The following is a 17,733-nucleotide window of genomic DNA, read 5'->3' on the forward strand; positions in this document are numbered from 1 at the left end:
TTAAATACTTTATGAATTATATAGTAATACAGCAGTTTGATTTAGGAGATTTCGAACATTTGAATATGACAAAATGAATCGATGATGGGCTATTACAGAAAATAAGTTTTGTAATTAATTAAAAAAATATATATTTTATATAATTCCAGTTGCCAGTGTTACTAGAAAAAGCTTTAAAATGCAATTAAGTGACTCACAAAATTGCAATTAAGTGACTCACTAAATTAAACTATTTTTCTGTTGGATATTTTCGCCTTTGAACACCTAAAAAGTCTGGATTTCCAACAAAAAAGTCACCTTTGTCATGTGCAACGACATTTGTCCGACACGGCGTTTATTTTATAGGCCTGTTGGTCTAACGGCTCGCATCCGACACTTTACGGAAAACAACTTTTATCTATTACATATTGCAGATGTGTCATTGACATGCACCGCATATAATGGTCTGGTAATTTTAATACTTAAATTTGATATAAGAACAGTATGAATTTCATGTTTTAATTTGATATTAATATGCTGATATAATAGTATGTTAATCGTGGTATAAATCACATCACGACGCCAACATTTTCTTTTTTAATTGCTTGCTTTTTTAAATATGCTTACAGTTATTATACAGGGTGAGTAAAAAAACTGCAAGAGAGCAAAGAATCGATATTTATGTAACAACCAAGTCGAACTTTCCCAATATTGAAAATTTATATAAATGCCACACTCAATGGCCACTTTCTGTGAAAATATGAAGTGAATCGCGACCATCGTTTAATTTTTATGAGTCTTTTGCCCAAATACCCAATTTCGTTATTTGTCCACGAGGTACCATGTATTTTGAATGAGAGCACACAGTGCACGGTAAAGGCACCAGATCTGAAACTGACTTTAACTTAAAGCTATATTATAACATTTCTTTAAAAATAGATTCGTATTCATTTTCAATAAAATGTTAGCATTTACTGTCAGATATGTCCCCTTTTAATTTTTAGCCGAACAAGTGAGGTAAAGCAAAGTAAATTGGAATTTACTACTAGCGCCAATGCATGTTACTCCGACGGTTGTAATATGGTACGATCCTCTTGCGTGTGTATGTGTGTTCCGCACGCCGTGTACGTAGGGGTGTGTTGACATCGCATACGCGTTCGACTAATATTTCTATCGTAATAATAAAACGACGGTTCCGGCGGTTTATTCAAAATCTCGGATTTTGACAAAACTACAGCACCTAAAAAGTCTTGATTTTTGCAGAGAATCTTTATTTACTAAAGTACATTACAATCGTGTAATAACCTGAATTTAAAAAAAATTTGAGGGCGGTCTCCTCAGCAAATGTTATAATATGGCTTTAAATAAGGTTGATTTTTGCGTTATTTTAATTTCTTTTTTTCTGTTCAAATAAACTTTCTAACATTACCTTTAAGTCCTTCATACCTCACTCGACTCCAACTCCAGTTTTTTTAATCCCAATATGTCCAAATTACTGGATATTTTGTAATTCACTCCACTTCAATATGCGCGCATTTCATTTTGACATTTGAAAAAACCCGCCTACAAATTTGTATGTTTTTGATAGAGAATAAACATCTTTAAAGTAAAGGTAAAATGAAAATAACAACAAATAATGTTTCTTCTCCTTAAACAAGACCAAGGGCAATAACAATTTTTGGTGCTCCATTTTATTTCAATGCCAATGAGGTTATGAAAATGGCAGTTGTTCCAAATCTACCTTTATACACAGAGTGGGCTGATGTCTCTTGGACAAACATTAAAATTGGGTAGCGCTATAAAATGTGTCATAAAAACAAAACGGTAAATGCTAATTCCTTAATTTTTTTCACACAAGATGTTTTAAAACCTAAAAGGTTCAACTCGGTTCTTAAATAAAAATGGATTCTTTTCTCTATTGCACTTTTTTTACTCACCCTTTATTTTGGTAATCATTCATGATGCATGATAGACGATGCCGTAATTGATTTTTGACAAATAAAAGATTTGTTATTAATCATGATGAACGCATTCGGTTGAACTCAGAATTATACAGATGTTTAGGACAAGTAGACCTAATGTATTCAATAAATAGTCATGAATGTTTATATAATTAGTCACAATGTATGCGTAAGTTATCGAATGCAACATATCTTGGCATATTAATTATTATTGTCGAACAACGATTTTTAAAAATCCATTTGATTAGCTAGCAAGCAGAGGCAGTACGGTGACTGCAAATATCAGATGTGGAAAATTTATCAATTTTGCACAAATTTATACAAATCGGTGTTTTATGATAAAAGTGATATGAAGTATGCACGGTGGGCAAATGAACTACGGAGAAGTCTAAATGCATGTCTTCAGTATTGTCTCATTACATACAGATTAAACGCAAATGAAACACCCAAACACAAACACTTACCCACCCGATACATCCCCTGTCCATCCCAACATATTAAACGCCACCCATACACCCATACAAACACACCCCACCTCCTGATCCTCAATCTCACCCCCACACATAACCACCCCCACACCTACCCACCCCCACAAACGCCATACCTACCCTACAATACACCACACAATATATACATCCAACCACACACCCCCACTCCACTCCATCATCGCAAAACCACACACCCCATTCTACCCATAAACACATAGTTACATACCAACCAACATATCATACACACCCCACCCACACGCAGACATACATAAATTACACCACCCACTTATATTAGCAATGTACCATTTCGCGGACTGCCACCGAATAATAGATCAGATTTACAGGTGAAACTAAGAAAGAACAAGTAGCATACTGGCTTTTATGTACACACAAACACACGTCCAATTTCGATACAAAAGCAAACAACCACCATACAACACACTTCCCCACACACCCAATTACTATACCTCATAAATATTTATTAGGTAATCCATACATCTTATTGGTTAATAACGCTATAACGGTATTTTGACTACTTCCCTGCGCCGGTGCAATTACGCGCACGCGGGGAAGTAGCACCCTACTACCACTCGGTGTATCGACCCCCTCGCGTCACCGTTCCTTTTGACGTAGCATTATGCTACATAACCGCGATTCTGCAGATGCGTTTATCGCCAAATGCTGCAATTATTTTTGCCGAGATTACCGATGGATAACAAAATAACACACGAATTTGACGTTTTATGAAACAAAATGTATAGAGTGTTAAAAATAAAATTGGAATAATATAGGCCTGAATGTAAATTGATCATGTTGATTGATCAGAAATCCCCAGGTAAGCAAAATATTAAGCTTAATTTTACCATGCTGGCAGGCACGCTGACTAAATAGGCCTACCGGTGGGTATTGACTTTTGTTTATACGATTTTACCGTTATAGTGAAAATATTTATGAGGTATAGTAAAACAAATACAACATGTTTCACTTCGGGGAAGTATTTAAAACTACTGGTCCCTCGGTGTTGGATGATTTGAGTAGTCAAATCATCCAACACCTTGGGACCAGTAGTTTTAACTACTTCCCCTCAAAACATGTTGTATCTGTATACTATCCATCCCACACACACTCCCCCACAAACATATCACACAGCAGTCCACATACAAGCATAATGAGTATTGTAGTTCTATCATTATGCGGATTACCAACGAATAATGGATTTGCAGCTGAAACTAATAAAGAACATTCAGCTAACAGACAGATAAACAAACAGCCAATTAAAATACACAAAAAGGAACACGGTCCTACCCCACCCGACACACACCCATCTTTATACACCCGCACCCCCACACACTACTACCCACCCCACCTCACACACCCTCTCACGCATTTGAACTATTTAAGAGCTCTTGAACATAATTTTTTAGAAGTGGCTCTATACCTCAAAAAATAGATTTTTCTGATATTTTGTGCAATGATGCATGTTAGGGTGTTGACTACTTGTGTGATTAAATATAATATTAATATTATTGATGATAGTAAACCAAATTGATGTTAATACTTTTGATTATTATTTATATCGATATTAATAGTTTTGATTAGTATTGATAATGATGTTAATAGGCCTACATTGATATTATTATTAATATTGATGATAGTAAAAAAAATTGATGTTGGATCATGGCACATATAAATATATATATGATTTTGGGTGTTTTATCAAGAATTCTGGCAACACTTACTTTGTGCTCAGGTGTTTAAACATTCATATAACAATCTATACTATGTACATTTGATGTATGAAAATTAGAAATAAGCATTTCCTAACCAAACCATCAACACAAAATCACTAAAATGCTAATATTGGGTGTTTTATCAAGAATTCTGGCAACACTAATTTTGAATTTTCAGTATTTAGATATTTACAAAGACGAAAAAGTGTTGTTTGGATTCACCTTGAAGGAAATTTGTCAAAATGCACAAAATTGTGACAAAAAGGCGTAATTTGACAAAATGTCAATTTGCAAAAATACCGGTTTTTCTGGCAACACTGTATTTAGAAGTAACATTTGCCCAAGCTGATTTTTACTAAAATGTAAAGTACCTAGCTTGTACTACCCACACTAGAATGGACAAAATCCTGGCAACGCCGGGTTGTTGATTTTCATGATGATATTTTAGGTGCTAAAATGACATTTTATGAAAAAGTGAAAATACACCTGGCAGATGGGCTCTGCACGTACCCTTAAGAATAACTTATTGACCTCTAAATATGCTGATCATCAGATGAATAGACGTCCTTTCACAAGAACTTAATGTAATGTACCAGCATTATATGGCTTAGTTGCAGCGAACACTTGAAATAACATGTTTTTTAACTAATTTCACTGCCAATTTGGCCCAAAATGACAGAATCTGGGTTTTGGCCGTTTCCATGGCAACGAGCCGATTTTTGAATTTTTTAGTCACACAAGTAGTCAACACCCTAACATGCATCATTGCACAAAATATCAGAAAAATCTATTTTTTGAGGTATAGAGCCACTTCTAAAAAATTATGTTCAAGAGCTCTTAACATTGAAATGAGTGTTAAAGGTCCTTTACCCGATCGACAGCTTTATCCCTATTTTCCTTCATCAAAACTGAGATTTTGAAGAGTTACAATATGTTTTAAAATTCAGAATTGTATTGCTCATCAGCAGTTTTGATATGAGAAGCTAACACGTGCATAACTATGCCCCATAGGATGGTACATACACTTCCGGTGTGGTTACCACAATTGCCCATGTGCAAGATTTTCTCGGAAGGGAAAAAGGCAAAAAAGATAACTTTCGTTGCGATTTATTATTAGCCTTATCTCAAGAACTGGAAATGCGTTTATTGGAGTTCTTACGGTGTACCACGAGGGACATGAAAACTTCAATCAGGTTTTTGCAAACTTCAATCGGTTTTTGCAAACTTCAATCGGTTTTTGCAAACTTCAATCGGTTTTTGCAAACTTCAATCGGTTTTTGCAAACTTCAATCGGTTTTTGCAAACTTCAATCGGTTTTTGCAATCTTCAATCGGTTTTTGCAAACTTCAATCGGTTTTTGCAAACTTCAATCGGTTTTTGCAAACTTCAATCGGTTTTTGCAAACTTCAATCGGTTTTTGCAATCTTCAATCGGTTTTTGCAATCTTCAATCGGTTTTTGCAAACTTCAATCCGTTTCTGCAAACTTCAATCAGTTTCTGCAAACTTCAATCAGTTTCTGCAAACTTCAATCAGTTTCTGCAAACTTCAATCAGTTTCTGCAAACTTCAATCAGTTTCTGCAAACTTCAATCAGTTTTTGCAAACTTCAATCAGTTTTTGCAAACTTCAATCAGTTTTTGCAAACTTCAATCAGTTTTTGCAAACTTCAATCAGCTTTTGTAAACTTCAATCAGTTTTTGCAAACTTCAATCAGTTTTTGCAAACTTTAATTGTTTTTGCAAACTTCAATCAGTTTCTGTAAACTTCAATCATTTTTTGCAAACTTCAATCAGTTTTTGCAAACTTCAATCAGTTTTTGCAAACTTCAATCAGTTTTTGCAAACTTCAATCAGTTTTTGCAAACTTCAATCAGTTTTGCAAACTTCAATTAGTTTTGCTAACTTCAATTGTTTTCGCTAACTTCAAACACTTTTCGCTACACTTTTTTGCAAACTTCAATCAGTTTTTGCAAACTTCAATCAGTTTTTGCAAACTTCAATCAGTTTTTGCAAACTTCAATCAGTTTTTGCAAACTTCAATCAGTTTTGCAAACTTCAATCAGTTTTGCAAACTTCAATCAGTTTTGCAAACTTCAATCAGTTTTTGCAAACTTCAATCAGTTTTTGCAAACTTCAATCAGTTTTTGCAAACTTCAATCAGTTTTTGCAAACTTCAATCAGTTTTTGCAAACTTCAATCAGTTTTTGCAAACTTCAATCAGATTTTGTAAACTTCAATCAGTTTTTGCAAACTTCAATCAGTTTTTGCAAACTTCAATCAGTTTCTGTAAACTTCAATCATTTTTTGCAAACTTCAATCAGTTTTTGCAAACTTCAATCAGTTTTTGCAAACTTCAATTGTTTTTGCAAACTTCAATCAGTTTTTGCAAACTTCAATTAGTTTTTGCTAACTTCAATTGTTTTCGCTAACTTCAAACACTTTTCGCTAACTTCAATTGTTTTTGCTAACTTCAATCACCCGAGCGAGCGGGCCGCGATAAGAGTATCAATTTCAAGCTTTTTGCAAAAAAAGGGTAGCCTTTTTAGCCACTTCATGTTTTGTTGGAAGCCGTTTTCCAACTGGTATTTTACATACACAGCAATAAACATCAAAGCCTGTACGGGAGCCCGAGTATAATGTATCAGTGAAAAGGGTGTACATATTTTGAGTTGATCAGTGAAAAGGGTTCCTACTTTGCTCCAAGATCAGTAATAAGGGTTCATTTTTCACACAATAAAGGGCGGTGTTTAGGGTTGGGAATCTGAGGGGATGTTTGAGGATGACAACACATAATGGTATGTGAGTGCCCCTGGGGTTCTCAATGTCGTAACCAGACAGTTTCATGGGGGTAGGGGTATGCAGGGGCAGGAGTACTGACATGGATGGGGTGGAACTACATAAGCTACATTGAAGTTACTTACTTTGGTGAAGGCCTCAGGGGGCATGGCTTCTGAGTGTAAATGCCCCTTTCTGGTTGTTGCCACTGCCGGCTCTAGGGTCCAGTGGTGTTGGAAGGGGAAGGGTGATGTGGGGTAGGCACGATACACGCATATCGTTTAGGGTGTCAAAAACATGAAAAATTGGAAAAAATTGTAGCAAAATTGCAATTGCTGCAAGGAATTTGATGCAAGGAATAAAATCCCTGTTTAGGGTACCGTGTGAAAACAGGCGCGTGATGTTATCTGTTTAGGGTATCATTTTAGCCAAGGGTTAAATCCTTGTTTAGGGTGCTTTTCAAAAGTTGATTATCGCGGATGGTGTACAGCACTTTTTGCTGCAATTTTGCACCCCCCGAAATTCACTTTGCCCCCTCCCCGAAATTCACTTGGTCCCCCCGAAAAAAAAAATTTCATGGCGCCGCCACTGGCACCACTTACCTATAGTATCATGTCAACGAAAATTCCCGGTGAAAATTGTACTGGGGTTTTATAATTACAGAAGTTTGCATGTCCCTCATGGTACACCGTACCGCTTGTCTTCTAAAGGGTTTGAAGTTAACAAAAACAGGGTTTGAAGTTAGCAAAAACAGGGCTTGAAGTTAGCATAAACAGGGTTTGAAAAAGTGATTGAAGTTTGCAAAAACTGATTGAAGTTTGCAAAAACAGGTTGAATTTTGCAAAAACTGGTTGAAGTTTGCAAAAACTAGTTGAAGTTTACAAAAACTGGTTGAAGTTTGCAAAAACTGATTGAAGTTTGCAAAAACTGATTGAAGTTTACAAAAACTGATAGGTCCCATGAGATATGCTTGGTAGCTTAAAGTTCTGTGGTGGGCTGGTGGACCAACATTGTTCAATGTCTCAGCCTAACATACACAGCAATGATAGCAGCTAGGTCAAGGCTGCTTGAGGCAGACTCCTCACAGTGTTACATCACAGGGTACATATAACCAGAGCACCAGAGAGAGAAAGCAAGTTGTGCATGTACCTCCCGGGATATACCTACTACTCTTAGTACCTATATTTAGAAGTTTGCATGTCCCTCATGGTACACCGTAAGTTCTCCCCTCATTTCCAATAAGATTAATGTAAGAAGTACACTATAGTTGTTTATTCAAATGGCTAAAGCTGGACAAAGCATGACCCAAGCCCTCTCACAGTACTAAACCATTAGCAAAATGTTATGTCATCTCTTTTGTTTCGTTTTTCCTTTAAGAAATAGCCGAGCTGCTGATAGATAACGGGATCGAATTAAACACTACGTTACTACGTATGGTAGAGTGTAACAACCCGGCAGCTGTTACTTTCATTTGCAAACACAAGGATATGTTACAGGCAAGTATTATTATATATTAATTTTAATATTAATGTAACTTTAACTTCTTAAACCAAGGAAAAATTAACAAGGAATATTAACTGGCAGCGGAGGGGTATTAGATTTGAGAGTTCGCAAACATGGAGGTAACAAAGGAGGAGAGAGATGGCAACCAAGATTGGATAATTGGGGACAACTAAAATGTAACAAAATATGTGTGATTTAATGCATGATTTCGAGATTAAATTAAATTACATTTGTATTAACCCTTAGAAATACGAAGGAGTACCAACCTCCTAAGGGGTTGTGCAATAATTATGTGTACCCCCGGGTTGGTCAATTCTCAAAGTGGTCTGCCAAAATCGCTTGCCCCTAGTCCCCCCCCTTTGGCCGTGCCAAAATATCTTTGCCCCCCCTTTTTTTTTTGACGTAAACTACGTCACGGGTGCCACCTAACTCACGCTATCCGTTCTAGACTGGCATCCTCGTCTCTTTCATATGATATTCAATTCACTTCCTATCACTATTATTACGAGGGTTGGTCAATAATATCCCGCAACCATTACTTATCTCCGCTCATGCATGACTTAGATGACTGTTAATACTTACGATCAATAAAGTTTGTACCTTTGTCTTTGAAAACGCACAGCAATTAGTATCAGAGTACCTTTAATTATGTAATCTCATTTGCATAAAGTCATTGCTATATGTACACTGACAATTGTCAACATTGGCGAGAATTTTGAATTGGCTTTGAGGAACGTGTAATAAAAAGAAGCAGAAGTAAGGACCAAAGCAGTTTACAAGCCTTATTTTTGGTATGAGGTAGTCTGAGTATATTCAATTGATAATTGTGAAAGAAGAAATGTATCCGTCAACAGATGAGGAAAGGGACCGTCTTTGAACTTCACCAAAAATAGGCCTATAACAACAAGCAAAAATGGTGTGAAAATCACGAAAAAGAGCCCACACGGCAGAAGAAAGAATCCAAATTATCTCCAAAATGGGTTATTCCTTCATGTAATTTTACACGAAATTAGGGTTAGGGTTAGGGTTAAGGTTAGGGTTAGTTTAGGGTTAGGATTAGGGTTAGGATTAGGGTTAGGGTTAGGGTTAGGATTAGGGTTATGATTAGGATTAGGCTTAGGGTTAGGATTAGGGTTAGAGTTAGGATTAGATTACACGAAATAATTACATGAAGGATTGACCCCAAAATGAAACAAAAACAAATATGATTATTGGTATGGTATTAGAGATCATAGTCAGGACAATAGAATTTGTTGCAACAAAAATAGAAATATGCGCATGCGTTGATGGTATGCATGATTGAAAGTACCAAAAATGTATGAAAAAGTAAAAATTCATCAAAAACGCGCTAAAAATATGACTAATACAAGGTTTGCGGAACAGTAGCTGTGTGAGTGAATTGCTATACCGAGTCTTATGCTAGAATTAGACATACCTTTTGAAAATCAAATTTCTTATTCAATCCAGAGCCTCTCTATGGTGTGCTACTTTAATTACAAAAACAAGACCTTTTGGAATTAAGGGTTCATTAAGATAGATACCCAATCAAACCAGGTACCATTGGTTAAATTTTGTCATCGATTAATCTTTCTATCTCTTATTATGTAAAGAACAATGGGTGATAAAGCCTACTCAAAATTGGAGATATTTAACACAATTTCTTTTCTTTAATAAAAATTGTATATGTCTAAAAAGAGTCCATGCCTATGTTATCGGTCTATAAAGCTGCAAAAACCGTGCCAGATTCTATACTTTTATTCTCGAGATATTTGGAATTATGTAACAATACCTCAATTTGGCGCGAGATTTTCTTGACTACTTTTCACCATAAATCAGGCAGTGCCCATACGCTATTGTGTTTATGCTAATGTCATTACGTAATTAAGCATTCAGCATCGCTAATACATATTCGTTTTGAAAGAAAAAAGTACAAACTTGAATTTAGCGTAAGTAACAGCCATCCAAGTCATGCATGAGCGGAGATACACCATAGTTGCGGGAACTTATTGACCAGCCCTCGTATTATTATTATTATTATTATTATTATTATTATTATTATTATTATTATTATTATTATTATTATTATTATTATTATTATTATTATTAATATTATTATCAATTTCATTATCAATTATCATCATTATTATTATTATTATCATGTATGGAACCAAAATAAATGAATCTCAATTAATCTAAATGTTTATAGGAACATGGCCAGTACATTATGGAGAGTGCTGCAGAAAATGAAGAATACACCGTAGAAACAACTCCTATTCTATTAGCAGCTGAGAATAACAACTATGTAATAGTTAAGGTAACATTAATGTAACGCTCTCTTTTTATAAAAAGATTTAATTAACAGGCTTCTATCTGTATCTGTGTTGAGTATGTTCTATTGAAAGAAAACAAAATTCGATTTATCATTCCAATTCAGTTGGTGCGTCTTGTCAAGAATACACACAATTTGATTGGTTTTCACCCATCTATTATGACACGATAGTGGATAGTCATAAGACAGTGAGCGCGCCGACACGCAACGGCGGCAAGCTTTTAGATCCTCAATGAACGCGCGATAATGTGTTCGCGTAATACACGCGCGACAATTAAAAACGCGGTTCGGCGACTTACATGTTCGTGACGGTTTCGTTCATTTAAAACAACGGGGATGTTTTGACAAAAGTGACTTTACTTTTTTCTGAAAAAAAGCAGTTTTACTTTTATGAAAATTATAATAAACTGAAGAAGAATGAGAATAAAAGATAGGATTTTGTCTTTTGCCTATCCAATATCGTGTCATAATGGATGGGCTGGCCAATATTTTTTTTCTTTTGCCTCCCCCCTCCAATCTCGGTTACCCATCCGCTTCTCCTCTTTTCATCCTTGACCCTCCTTCACTCCCTCACTTGCCCCTGGCTTTTAAAATGGATATTCGTGATATTAAGAAACCCATTTGACATTTGACCATTTAATTATAGAAAGTGAAACAGATAGACCTATATACCTGGCATCCACACCACCTTGTTACGGGTATTCGATCAGCGACTCAATTGAATTTATTCAAATGAGGCGCCTAAATTAGGTGGGTGGTAAATAATTGCACATCGACGGTAAAATGCCCTTTTGTGTGCTGGCGAAGACTCAGTCACACCCGTGGGTTGTATGAGAATAAAAGGTACCTGTCACTCAAGTGGGCGCTTTCACATGAGATTCTTTTGATCACTTGCTGACAGCAGTCTGTCTGATAAAGCGTTAGTACGGTGTCAGGTTAGTTACCGATTTAATGGCGGAACCCTTTTGTGCTGAAAAAAGGTACCTCTCGATGAATAGCTTGTCGGTAAATCAAATCGGCACAAAGGAACAATGCGTTACCTCCATGGATATGATAGCTCCATGGTAGCCATGTCTCGAAAAAATTGTTTTGTGCTCAACAATAGAACGTTGGCGATGATTGATAAAGTCGTCGAAATTGTACTTGTTATCTTGCAACATGCGATGCACAAATGTGTCATCATAAGTCTAGTGTGGCACTTATGACAGCCAATTGGTGTTTCACAAATGGCCCAGATGACAGTTAGGTGTAAAGCACACTCGGAGACACTCTTTTTTCGAGACATGGCTACCATGGAGCTATCATATCCATGGAAGTAACGCATTGTTCCTTTGTGCCGATTTGATTTACCGACAAGCTATTCATCGAGAGGTACCTTTTTTCAGCACAAAAGGGTTCCGCCATTAAATCGGTAACTAACCTGACACCGTACTAACGCTTTATCAGACAGACTGCTGTCAGATTAAAATATTTTGATCTTTACCTTTTAGATTCTGATGAAATACGGTTCAAGGATGTTGAGTTATAATGAAATGAAGAAACGGTTTAGTCATCTTCCAGCTACTCAGCTTACACGAATCATATACCGTTATTATAACGCCATCAGCTCTGAAGCTTACCTGTTACAAACCAAAGGAAATCTTGTAACTGATATCTTCAATCTATTCAAGGATTTAAAACGGGCCAAACGAGAAAAGAAAGGAATGAATGATGAATTTGAAACGTTGACTGAAAATTTGGAAAATGTTTCCAGGAAAGTTCTGGATTTGACTCGAACTGATGATGAAGTACGTTACCTACTTTCTGGTGAGGAAACAAGTGGACAAACAACGTGTGTAATAAAGTGTACACGACATCACACGATTCCAACGGTAATCAAAGATGCTCTTTTGCTGAAGGTTAAAGGGGTACGTGTTTTACCATTTTACCATTATTTCTAATTTCTTTAAACTGAAATTTCTTTAAACTGCCCCCCCCCCACTTTCAAAATCGTTCCGCCACCGTTTAACAACAGTAACTTACAACATTTGGTCAAAAAAGTGATACTTTCTCTCTAAATCTCACTAATTTGAAAGTAGTAGAATAGAAGTAAAGGTTTCGGCCTTCTCAGTTACACCCAAATAAGGTAGTATAATGTTTAAATAATGGGTTCGGCTATGCCTCACACATTGTTTACATTTGTAGCTGTTTTTATAGCCTCGTAACAATGGAAATGTAATATCTTATTTCCACAAGTATCAGACCCGTGAGTATGACATTAAAACCATATTATAACATTTTCAAACAAAATAGATTAGCATTTCTTTGCCATAAAATGTTAGCTTTTACTGTCAGATATATCCCTTGTTATTTTTGAGCCGAACATCTACGGCAAAGCAAAGAAAATTGGAATTTACTTCCAGCGCACATGTCGCCAATACGTACCACTCCTTCGGTCATGTTATGGTACGACCCTTTGTTGTGTATATCACCGTCCCGCACGCCGTGTACGTACTGTGCGTTATGAACATCGTGTATGCGTTCGACTAATAATTCCATCGTAATAATAAAACGCCGAATCCGGCGTTTTATTCAAAATCCCGGATTTTGACAAAACTACAGCACCTAGAGTCTTGATTTTTGCAGGGTATATTGGTTTAATAAAGAATTTGAAAAATTCAGTGAGGGCGTCCTCCCCAGCAAATGTTATAATATGGCTTTAAGTGTGATAACAAACAATCTTAATTGCGTTATTACTGATTTTCACGCGTCTGAAAGCCAATGTTGCCGATCTGCACCGCTCCAAAATCGTATTTTGTTCTCATACGTCAGAGCGGCACAGGTCCAAATTGAGTTGAATTCAACTCCTGGCAATGCTGCCGTTTTGGGCAAAGCGGTGGAATGATCGATGTATCGGCTTGCCGCTGGTCACCGCTAGCGTTTCTGGTGCGACTGTCATGACTGTGCAGTGAAGCAAAATCAATGTTCAGAGCGGGAAACGGCAAGCGGCAGGAAAATATGCAACCGGCATAAGACATTAATAGAACATTAACCATTAATATGTAATATATTACCTCCACCATCCATTAGTCAAATGTGCGCATTGTGATTTGTCCAAACGCGTCACGTGGCCGTCGTGTAATTATTTGGAATAATGTGCCCTGATTGCGTCAGGAACGCTGTAGGTTCAATATTACCAACAATGTCGCAAAAAAAACCCTAAAATATTGGGCAAATGCTGTGAAAAATGCCAGGCTTTAATCTATGCACCTGCCACGAATAAGAAAGATTTTAGGTTTTTATTCAAATTTGGTATGTATTTCTTAACCTGTCTGTTTGTTGTTCAAATTCGAGTTTTGCTATTCTGAAAATGGGGTGAACAAACTTTATAATATTTCTCTATATTTGTTGACTTGTTTGTTTGTTCTTTAAAGAAAACGTTACTTTCAAGAACTGAGTCGTTTCGTAGGGTAGGCAGGCTATTGAATATAGGCTATATTTTACACATTTTTATTGGACTAGCATTTACTAGCGTAAAGCAATAAAAGGGTGCACATTATACAGAGCATTACACAATTTAATTTTCAGCGATACTCGCTGTCACATGCGCTGTAGATACGCTCACTCTCTTAAAATGTTAAAACATATATCAATTTGTAAGCGCTTTTTAGCAAAGTCATAGTTCATTGAATTTACAACCGTATGACAAAACAGGAAAATAGTAACTTTTTGCACAAGATTTGTAATTTAAAGAGAATTGGCCATTACTCATTCTAGTGACGCTAGTATATGGACAATATAAGTGTGCTTTTCCATTTAATGACATAAAATTTGGAAAATATTGTAAGGAACACTTGAGGTTTTGACTTTTATAACCTACATTTTGGTCAAAAAATGTGCTTGGATAGGTAGTTTTCAACAGATTTTCCACATTCGCCTTGCTGTAACATTGAATTGCGTTATCTGTTGACCTAGTGACGAAAAGTGTTTTTATTAGTGTTAGCTTTCGTTTGATATAGCAAAATTCTGATTGGATGAAGGGAACACTTGAGGTTTCGACAAAAACCAATCAAAGAGGCCCATTTTCAGCTCGAAGCTCCACAGCTCTTACATTGCTATGCACTCAACCGTGTAGTGTAATCAAAGAGCTCTTGGAAAGGTGTATCGAGGTGGAAACTGTGTGGATGATGGATTATAAGAGAATCGTTTTTGTATAGAAACCTTTCCATATGAAATAAATGTTGGTATTTATACAGCTCCTTTCACATTTGCACATGTACCGAAGCGCTTTACATTTATTCCGCTGTCGTTACATTGTCGTTAACATTAATGTACACATCTTAAAGTATTTGGGAAAAAAGTGAGATTTTTCTTTCAATCACACTACTTATAAGGTAAAAAATAGAAAGGAAGGTTGCTTCCTTATCCTCTACACCCAAAAAATGTGTCCTCGACAGGAAAAACGTTCCTGCCTCGGACACATTGTCTGGATGTTAAGGATTACCATTTATTTCTTGAATGTGTAACGTCCCTTTGTCTTTTTAGCTCACGATAAATGACTTTGACTAATCTTTAGTACCAATATTTAAATGCTTATTGAGACTAGTATTGAAACAGCTATTCACATTTTAATCTTTATACATTATATAGCTTTTCTATCGTAACCATGGAAATGTAAGATTGTATTTCTAAAAGCATCATTTATTTGACCTCAAACTATTGTTAAGTGTTTTACAGCCCACTGTTGGTTTCATCATTCATGTTATTCAACATTCAACACCTAATTCAAATCTCATGTTTACTTACCCTATTGATTTTCATCTAGTACATTATTAAAATATTACTGTGCAACATTAACGTGTATCGTTTGTTTTTTTTTTTTTTCAGTTTTTAGCTCACGATAAATGCCAAGCATCGTTGACAGATCTTTGGTACCAAGGTTTAAATTTTGACGTCCGGCAATCTGACTTGAAACGAATCGCATTTGTGGCCTTACTTACCTGCCTTTATCCACTTCTTTGCATCCTCTACATTCTTGTACCTTGTGGGCCAATTAGGCGAGTAATGAAAGTGCCGTAAGTATAAAACTAAATCATGAAATGTACGAAAACCTTAATTTTGATGTTTACGACCCTCCAAATGAGAACATCGCTGAATGGGCCTTTAATGCGTAATATCGATTCGGTGCCATTCAAGAGTGCCGTTTGACGCGTGTAAAACCACGCCACGTTGCGAAAGATAACGTACACATGAAAAAACAGTCTCAAGAATAATCAAGTTTGAAATCCGCAAAAGTTACTAACAACATATTTTCCTAATATTTATTTCCAATCACCAGATTTGTTAAGTTTCACATGCACACAGCATCACGGATGATGTTCCTGGGATTTCTCATCTACGCTACAGTCCAAGGCATAGTCAGTTCAGAAGATCAATTTGGTGACTCTGATGTGCGCGAGGAAGCTTCTGATGAAGAGTTACGAGATGGTTACCTGCATTATAGAGGTGCCAAATTAGATCAATTTGGAAAAGTTGTTATTTTCATTTTTATAGCAGGTAAGAACAATACGTGGATTTAGGGTTTCTCTACCGGAAGTCAATTTGTGCCAAAATTCCTTCCCACAATGCAATATGCGTATTGCATAACAAAGAATATTGATTAACCTCCGAAATGTATCTATTGTTATGCAAAACGCTTATTGCATTGTGGGAAGGAATTTTGGCACAAATTGACTTCCGGTAGAGAAACCTAAATCACGTATTCGCGACATAGTTACTAATGATACGGCGCAGCTTATATGACAAAGCAAAGGCAATTCAAAAGGGAAGACATTTCTACGAGAATATAAACTGTTCTTTGGGATTTGCAATATCAATTGTGGATCCGGTATTTGAAAACTGGAGACCCCAGGGGCTAAAATTGGCAACTGTCCTTTAAAGAATGCAAAACCTATGTCACGAGTTGACCCAACGTCTCCTGCATCGCCCTGTTCTTATTATTTTGAAGAAAAGTTGAACACCACTTGCTTTAAATATATATCGGAGTTTAAAAGTAGAATGCTGCAATTAAGCATGTTAAGTTTATGTGCAGAACATGCAACACAAATAAGGACTAAAGACTTGATTGAATTTTCATCGTTGAAATAAATATCCATAATATATTGCAGTTAACCGTAAATATTCTGAAGTGTCTGACAGTTACTATCATTGGAACGAATGCATTAACATGATTTATCATAAGCTGTAAAACGTACCTTTTGGAATTATTTGCTATTGTAAACTGTTTTCTCCAGGAATGACGCTTCGGGAGATTAACGATATCCGTCGTATGGGACGTACGATGTACCTGAAGATTGGCTGCAGTAAGACTGATATTCTTCAGCTTGTGTTTTATTGGATATATATTGCACTGAGTATTGTTGCTATAATTAAGGTATATCGAAATATCGAGGAATAAAATGCAAAATAAGCTAATAAAGGCTAATTATGTGATGCGATCAAACAAAATCAGTCGGAACTCGGAAATATTGATTTTGAGATATAGCTAAACAAAGTAAATATTTCCTTTTGTTTCCTCTTTAATTGTCCGTATCTTTGGAACTGGTTGTTCACATTCAATAGGGTTTTCTGCAAAATGCAGCTTTGTAAATGTATGTTACTATCCTATAAGAAACTGAAAATTTAATATTTCCGAGTTCCGACTGATTTTGCTTGATCGCATCACATATATAAATCATCTTGCTTAAAACGTACCTAACCAAGTTTCACTGTTGCCCATGTCCGAGGCCTGCATAACCGAGTCCCAGTTCGAATCCCTGAAACATGAGGAGTCCTTGAAAATTAGAACTCGAGTCCCAGTCCTACAGCACTGTGGACATTTCTACAATTTCTACGTGAAATTCAACAACTTCACATTATGGTCAGGTTTTATAAAGGCTTGTTGTATGTAATTTTGATTTTATAGATATTGTAATTTTATTTCCAAACACT

Source organism: Amphiura filiformis, chromosome 5, assembly GCF_039555335.1.
Source record: "Amphiura filiformis chromosome 5, Afil_fr2py, whole genome shotgun sequence".
Classification (NCBI taxonomy): domain Eukaryota; kingdom Metazoa; phylum Echinodermata; class Ophiuroidea; order Amphilepidida; family Amphiuridae; genus Amphiura; species Amphiura filiformis.